This window comes from Corvus moneduloides, chromosome 7 (genome assembly GCF_009650955.1).
Source record: "Corvus moneduloides isolate bCorMon1 chromosome 7, bCorMon1.pri, whole genome shotgun sequence".
In the NCBI taxonomy this organism is placed as follows: Eukaryota; Metazoa; Chordata; class Aves; order Passeriformes; family Corvidae; genus Corvus; species Corvus moneduloides.
In genome coordinates this window covers 29126363-29134145 of record NC_045482.1, presented here as the reverse complement: position 1 = coordinate 29134145, position 7783 = coordinate 29126363, and the positions used below count along the sequence as shown (strand labels likewise).

Sequence of the window (7783 nt, the reverse complement as noted above, 5' to 3'; positions counted from 1 at the left end):
TCTAAGTTAAATGTATTTTTTGTATATTTAGGAATCTGGTATTACCTGGAGCTCTGAAAGACTAAGCGTAGATTTTTTTATGCATGGTTGAAAGATATTTCAACTTGATAATGCAGTGAAATGGTTTGTATGCTAAAATACTAGTCCATGTTTTTGCCTTGTGAAATTGATTCTGTGCTCTCTGCCTGGATTTGGCCTACTGATCAGTGATACTAATTGCTATAATCCAAATAAAATAATTCTGAACAAAATATGTTGTATTGTTACTGTTTAAGGAACAAAAGCAGATACTTTACAAATGTAAGTTAGGGCTATATTTTTATTAATTTGTATACAATGTGTACCTTTTAATTTACAAGTTCTTTTAGCATATGTAACTCTGGAGCTCAGACAAAAGAATAAAGAAACTTCATACTGTTACTAATGCTCTGCTTTCCACGTTTAAAAGAAGTGCTCATAACAACACCATAACTGACTATGTCAACACTCACAACTTCCTGAAGGATCCTCAATTGAATGTGAGCTCTTTGTTCTCCTGCTGTTGTCTGCACTCTGGATGCTGATGGTTTCCTTCAAAAACAAAACTGAGTATTATAAATTTAGTGGAACGCTTAACTAATGCAACAGAATACTTCAGAGTTCATTTACTAAATATAATATGTCTGCTACCACGGCAACGTTTTTAGCATTTTTAACACTTCCTGAGAGATTTTAAAAACTGTATCTAGATGGTATGAATGCTCATAAATAACAAGTTAGAATCCTCTAATAGGAACTGAGTGGTAGCTGCAGAGGGAATGCTATTATTCTCAGCATATGCTTGTCATAAGATTGCACAACTACAGGGATTTTTTTGTTGGCTGAAGACAGGATGAAATGGTGTTGTCATGCCCAGCATCAGCACATGCCCTACTCATGATGGCTGTGACTTAGCACTTGCTGTGTAATTAAAATCTTGGAAATGCTGCGCTGTGGAGAGGTGCTGAGCTCTCTTTGTGCCTTACAGTAACTATCACTGGCTATTTGTTTCCTCTCTGCATTTTGAAAACAGTATGTGTGGAAACAATTTTAGTTCCCTAGGGTAACATTAAAAAGTTGGAAAAGCTGAGGATTCTGTGGTTGTCAGCAAGTTAATGTTATGAAAGTGTGTAAGGCTCATCTTAAAGCATTGGCAGTTCTTGACATAAGACTAGAGGAGGGATCTGTGCTGGGTGCTGAATATAAAATAAAAAGGTGTGAATATCTGTGTGATTCAGTTTCATGTGATGAGAACTGAGCGTTTCTACAGTTGGGAGTGATTGATTCAAGCCACCCAACTGCCTGGAACTTCCATTCAATACCAAGTAGCTTTAAAATTCTGCTTCCTGTCTCTTAAATTTGTACTCTTCCACAGTTGTCGGAAGACTTACAGTAGTAAGGTAATTAATAAAGCTTCTTTGGTGTTTTCTGAAGGCTGCCTTTGAAGTAGTTGCAATTTCAAATGTGGATGAAAAATTTGTAACTCCTTCAATACTGTTGATCACTAATTTCCAGAATAACATTTTCCTTTACAGATGTGAAAGACCCTAAAGCCCTTTTTATGGCCTCACAAGTTGGCTTGGGCGTTAGTGTTGTCAGAGGTTTGTTTCTCTCTTTGATGTGCTGACATGGATAATGTGGTAATATTAAGAGATGTTAGTGTCAGTATTATATCTTAATTTTCCGAATGGTTTAAGTAGATGCATATTATTTTGATCTTCCACTATGAAATCATAATTCACAATATTTAGAAACGTTTCCATGTCTAGTTATACTTGTACAAACTGTGTCACAGCTGCCTTTCTCTAGGTTTGATTTATTCTGTGCAGTTTGTACATAGAAATTTCACTTTATCTTGTACTATATGAGGATGTTATTATTGGGAAGTCCTTTGGTGGAAGTTTTTGCAGAGGCTCATTCGCCTGAATTGTGAACACTGAATTTCCTTTTGTCCAGTGTTTTTGACTCCTGCTACAGACGGTCTCCACAGTCTTCTGTAAACTGTTACCACTTGCAACAAACAAGCGTACATTACAAACTTCAGTACTGACATTTTCTAGTTTGAACACCTGAACTTGCAGGATCATAGCTGCTGTGTAATTACATTCAGCCTCTTGGGCAAGACAGTGGATGAGTCTCACTCTACAGAGATAATCTGAAGAATACATATAAAGGGATACAGGCACTTCAGGTATCTTCTTTAAAATTAAAGTTGATAGCAATGTAAAAATCAGCCCCTTGGGGTTTTTTCTGCATGTAGCATGCCCATACAAAAAAACATCAGTTGTGGAGAATATATAGGAAGTGGAGGACCTTCCAATTAGCCTGACACTAGATTTTCTATGAAATCAGTTTGCCTTTTAAAGGTTTCTTTGGGTAAAATACATCCTCTTCACTAACTGGATAAGAAAAGATAAGGAGTGCTGGTCTTGTCTCCTTAATGACCATCAATAAGAAGATGAGATGGAAGAGGAGAGGTACTGGAGGTTACAGAGCTCTACCACTGTGTTTCCCAAAGAATATTTGGGCATTGACAAAACATGGAACTTTCTTCCTGCTCCCTTTGGAATCCAGTAGTAGTTGTTTTTCTTTGGGACAAGGTTGGTGGTGTTTGGTTTTGGGAGGAATTTTCTGTTTGTTTATTAAGGCAGAACAGCAGCACTTAATGGAGATGCTGCAATGTTTAGTCTAGTGTGCTGATGACATGAAGTTTGTTTTATTTTCCTCCAGGTGTTTATTACAAGATCATAAGGAAATGGATGCACTGGCTTAGGTGCTTTGTTTTATTCCTCTGTTCCTGTGTATAAACTACTGCTGGGAAAGTTGCTGGCTTGAGAGTATCAAATGAATTTCCTTACCCAGCTTTTTGGTACAATTTAAATTAAGTAAACAAAGCACTTCATTAGCAAGCTGGAACAGTGGAAAAAGCTTTCTTGCATCAGCAAGAAAATGGATGTGAAATTGAAAGTCAGACATTGCTGGTTAGTTTACTTAGTAAGACTGGATACTGTTACTCAGTAAGTAGTTACTTACTAAGATAGTTGATACTGTTAGAGCCCTTTACCAGAAGCAAACTGTGCAGTCTGAAAATGCTGAATTATTCCTCAAAAAGTATTGTCAAGTCAGACAATGTGTGGAAACCTGCTCTAGGCTTACAGGTGTGTTCGAACAAGGGGCAGATGTAAGCATTCATGGGCTACTGTGCTCCAGGTTCCTGGGGATACATAGCTGCAGATGAGGCATACCGGGTATTGAAGAAAAAAACCTGCTGACAGGAAGATGTAAAACTCCTACTGTTGTGCTCTGAGCTTCATACAGGCTCCAGGAGTCCACTCAGTACAGATATTTCAGTGCTGTTCATTGCCTTGCTGCTATCTAAAGGTGACCAGGTAAATCTGCTACAGTTGACAAATGAGCTGCTGTGTTCACATTCTGTGTCAAGAACTGGAATTCTTGGCTGCTTTTTTCTTAATGTCAGGATTATGTGAAATCCCTGGAATGACCACATGAATTATGTGCGTTACGGTGAATTTCATGATGCAATCCTCCTGTATTGCAAACGTGCACATCTGCACCCCAGCTTTGCTTGGACTAAACAGCATAGACATGCAGATACATTTTTTTTCTACATTTGGGGTGAAATGTGGATGCTGCTGTGAAAAAGCTGATAAATGTGATTCAGTAAGCAAATAATCCCAAAATCAAACAACACCACCCTCGCCCCAAAGAACAACAACTACATGCTGGATTCCAAAGGAAACAGGAAGAAAGTTTCATGTTTTGTCAATGCCTTGTCTTCCTAGGCTTCTGTGTATCCCTAAAAAACCCCAAAAGTCAGTTATGAGTCAGATTGTTTTGGGTTGGGCTTTTTGTTTGTTTTTTAGGTCACTGTGGTTTTGTGTTTATTTTCTCACTTTTGGTTCTATTCATTTTGAATCATCAGATTATTGGGAGAGGGGTGGTGTGGAGCAAGAGAATTTATAACAGCAGGTTGTTCAGTTTGAGCATTTCATGGCTCCAAGCTGGACTGTGTGATTATCTCTGGGTTTCAGAGGGTTGCTTTGGATATTTTAAAGTTCTGGATTTGGTGCTTCCATGAATCTTGTAGTGCATGAAGATGATGAAGAGTGAAATGTGACACGGATGTTCTGAGGTCACTATCTAGTTGGTATTCCCCATTTTAAGTAAATAATGGAAAGGAAGAATGCTAATGTTTGTCTACTGCACCTGTTGTAGTGATAATAAAGTAAAAAATATTTTATACAAATTATGAGACTACACATGAAACCAGAATTTATGTGAACTCTTTGTATGTTGAAGAAGTTTAAATCTGCCTGAGTAGATCTCTCTTGATTCCCTCATGGCTTCCTGAAGGTTCTTGGGGAGGTAACCTCATTTGAGTGATTTTGTGCAAGCATTCTCTAAATCTTCCATGTGTTTACTTCCATTTAGGTATTATTCTAACCAGATAAATACTTTCTGAAAAAGAGGCATGGTTCAATTTTAATCTAGAATTTTATTAAAAGATGATTGAAGGTACTGAATGGAATTTTGCCCAACTGCCCCACCCACCCACAAAGGAAAAAAAAAAAAAAAAAAGCTTTTATGATGGGGCAGGTAGAATTTTAGAATTTGTGAAGGCTAGGCTAGACTGGAAGGTGGAACATTAGACCTTCTGGATAATGAATAGTAAGTTTCTCTGTTTTTCTACACAGTACTGTGATATTTGTGTTTGTTGATCTCTTTGAACAAAGCAAGTAAATATTCTCATTTTATGGATTAGAATGCAAAGCACACTTGTATTGATTAAGGTCATAATTTGTACATAGCCATGTTGGTACTGAGATACAGAAACTCCTCACTTTTACATTCATCCTTCAAAAAATGGCTGGGCTAATTTGTGAATGAAAAAGGTAACTCCTATCTATGATAACTCATTAACAAAGAATAATTGCCTGAATGTTCTTGTAATACATGCTAGGCATTTTTAAATGACTTTACAGCCACCCAGGATATGCAGTGTTTTACTTTTGTGCATAACTTTTTTGGGTGAGACAAACATATTATGTTACTGCCATTTGTAATCAGGTTCCTGAATTGGAAACAAGACCCAGGGCTTGAAGAAACTGTGAGTTAGAAGGAAAGCTGTAGGTAAGCTGTACGTATTATGGTCTGTATCCTTAACGTTACAATATCCTGCTCGTTGCCTTCATTCTACTACTGTTGTAAGTGATCCAGTAACGTCAACACCTAGAAGTGGGCATTAGTTTTAGGATTGTGTGAAGTACCCATTTAGTTGGTGCTACTCTTAGCTTCTAAGACATTTTTAAACTTCTTAACATCCTTGTTGTTTTCACAAGTTACAGAATTTCTGGAGAATCTCTTCTAAATGCTCCTTTACCTCTCTTTAAACTCAACACCTCATATTTACCTACCTGTTTCTAGAGTTACAAACTTTTGGTTGAAGACTTGTTTTCCCCTGTAGCAAGGACAAATAATTTTTCCCCTCTGGCTAATGAATTTTTTTAAAAAACACCCTAACTTTGGTTAAGCATCAATTCTTATGACATTGCAGGAAAGCAAAACTATTTGTATGTCAAACAAAATGACAGTGAAAAGAAACATGAATGATACTCTAGAACAGAAACTACCATTTTCCTGGTACCTCTATATGTAAACTTTCTGGAGAAGGGGTGGGCTATAGCTTACTGTGCACTGGGGTCCTGCCTAGGATTCAGGCTTCCAGAGGCTATCATTATCCAAAAGCTAAGTAAGACCTTGCTTAGTCCCAGTGGTAAAACATAAAAACCTTAAAATTACTTGGTCTGTTACCTTAGCAATGTTTTATTGATATCCAGAACTAAATGTAGCAAGATGTGGATGTTGAATGTGCTTGGTTCTTATACATGCCTTCATAGTAATTTTCTATGAAGCAGAATTAATTTTAGGGTCACCAAAAATTTTGTGGATCACCTGTCTCCTTTTTCTTGTTTTTAGTGTGAAAAAGTGAGATCTTTTACTTCTGGCTGTGAGAGGAGAGCTCCAAAATGGGACTTTGTGTACAAAACAAAAAGACCTGTCCCAGTTTGCAGCTCACTGAAGAATTGTTTCACTGTCTTTATCCCTTGTGTTCAGGCACTGTGCAGCCAGAATAACCAGCCACACAATTCTTGAGTGTTGTTCTACTCGAGTAGAACAAAAGTAGTGTATGGATAGTGACAGTGTTGTATAATATCACAAGAAATTATAAATTCCGTCTGAAGGGTGGTATTTATGTATAAAATGTGTAAAATGTCTCCTCGTGGAAAGTAAACTGTGAGTCCAATCTTGATCAGCTGCAGTGTGTAGCATGTCAGGAGAATGCCATGTAAGTGAGCCCCACTGTAATAGTTGGGTGCGCTTTTTTAGTGAAAGTCTAACTGTGAGTTCCTGATAAGTAAAAGATGCTCTGCGGAAGAAGCTGCTGAAAAATCAGCATATGGTTTTACAAACCACTGAAATGCACAAAGGCCTAAATTGCTGTAGTTTGTAGAGTTACTTGCACGTGTAAAGGACACGTGAAGGGCTTATGTTTGGAAGGTTATCTGGTTTGGGTTTTTTTTTTTCCCGACTGTGTCCAGCAATACTACCTCTCTGCAAACGTTGCTTATCTCTGTCCCTTGATAACCACAGCTTCAGCACTACTACTGCTAAGGACTACTTGTGAGCAGGGATTTTCAGTGTTTGAACAAACATGTAGACAATTACCAGTTTCAGCAACTTAAGCCGAGCAGTTATCTGATTTGACAGTTTGTTTTTAATAAAACGTGCTGCAGAACATCAAGCAATAATATTATTCTTAGTACATAGGATGCTTACTTTCAAAACACTGTAAATCATTAATTGGCTCACTCGCATCTGCAGAAAGACTGGTTCATCTGAAAGAACATTGTGGAAGAGTCTGGAGTTTGAAACTTGCTGGGAACTGCTGTGGTGTCGTAGCCATGCCCCCCTCCCAGGTTGGGGAATATGCCGTCCGTAAAACGGTGTCACAGCGCTGTCGGAGGAAGGTGAGGGCTGTACCTTAAGTGGCTGAAAAAACAAGGCAAACCTACCTGTGTGTGTATTCTACCCTTAATTTCTGTGCTGAGGCAGGTCCGGTAACAGGTGCTGATGTTCAGAGAGGGTTTCCTGGGGCTTGATTTTCCTCTGCTCACCCGTTCGGCCACCGGTGCTCGATGCTGCCGGCTCTGCCATGCCGAGCAGGAGGCAGCTGGCTCCCACACGGGAGCCCTGAGGCAGCGCACGGACACGGCCCCGCTTGCCCCGTGCCGCGGCACCGACCGGGGGTCCCGGGAGCCGCCGGGGCGGCGCCGAAGGGGTTAAGGGCGCCCCGCCCCGGCCGCGCGCATTGGCGGGGCGGCGGCGGCGGCGGCCAATGGCGGCGCGCGGCGGCGGGGCCGCGCCAATGGGGGCGGGCGGGGGCGGCGCGGCCGGCGCGCGGCTGAATGGGGAGCACAAAGCGGGGCCGGGACGCGCCGCCGCCGTCCCCGGGAGAGCCGCGCGCGGGGCCGCCGCCGCCCGCAGCCCCGCACCGGCACCGCCGCCGCCCCGCTGGCAGCGCGAGGGAGGCAGCGCCGCGCCCCCGCCTCTGCTCCTTCTCGGGTTTTTTTGAATTTTTTTCTTTCCCCTTTCCCGTTTTTCGGATTTGCCGGTTTCTTCCCCTCTCCCCCGGTGCCTTTGGAAGAGGCGCTGCGACCGCCCGAAGGCAAGCGCGGCGTAGCGG

General features: G+C 41.0%; 1 long non-coding RNA gene across 1 annotated transcript; it reads right to left on the bottom strand.

The window, feature by feature from the left end:
• Positions 1-299: 299 nt before the first annotated feature.
• Positions 300-7356, bottom strand: LOC116446417. Its single transcript, XR_004241209.1, has 3 exons — positions 7113-7356; positions 6877-6935; positions 300-570 (listed from the first exon to the last, which is right to left on the bottom strand). It is a non-coding gene; the product is annotated as an uncharacterized LOC116446417 (long non-coding RNA).
• Between the last annotated feature and the right edge of the window lie 427 nt (positions 7357-7783).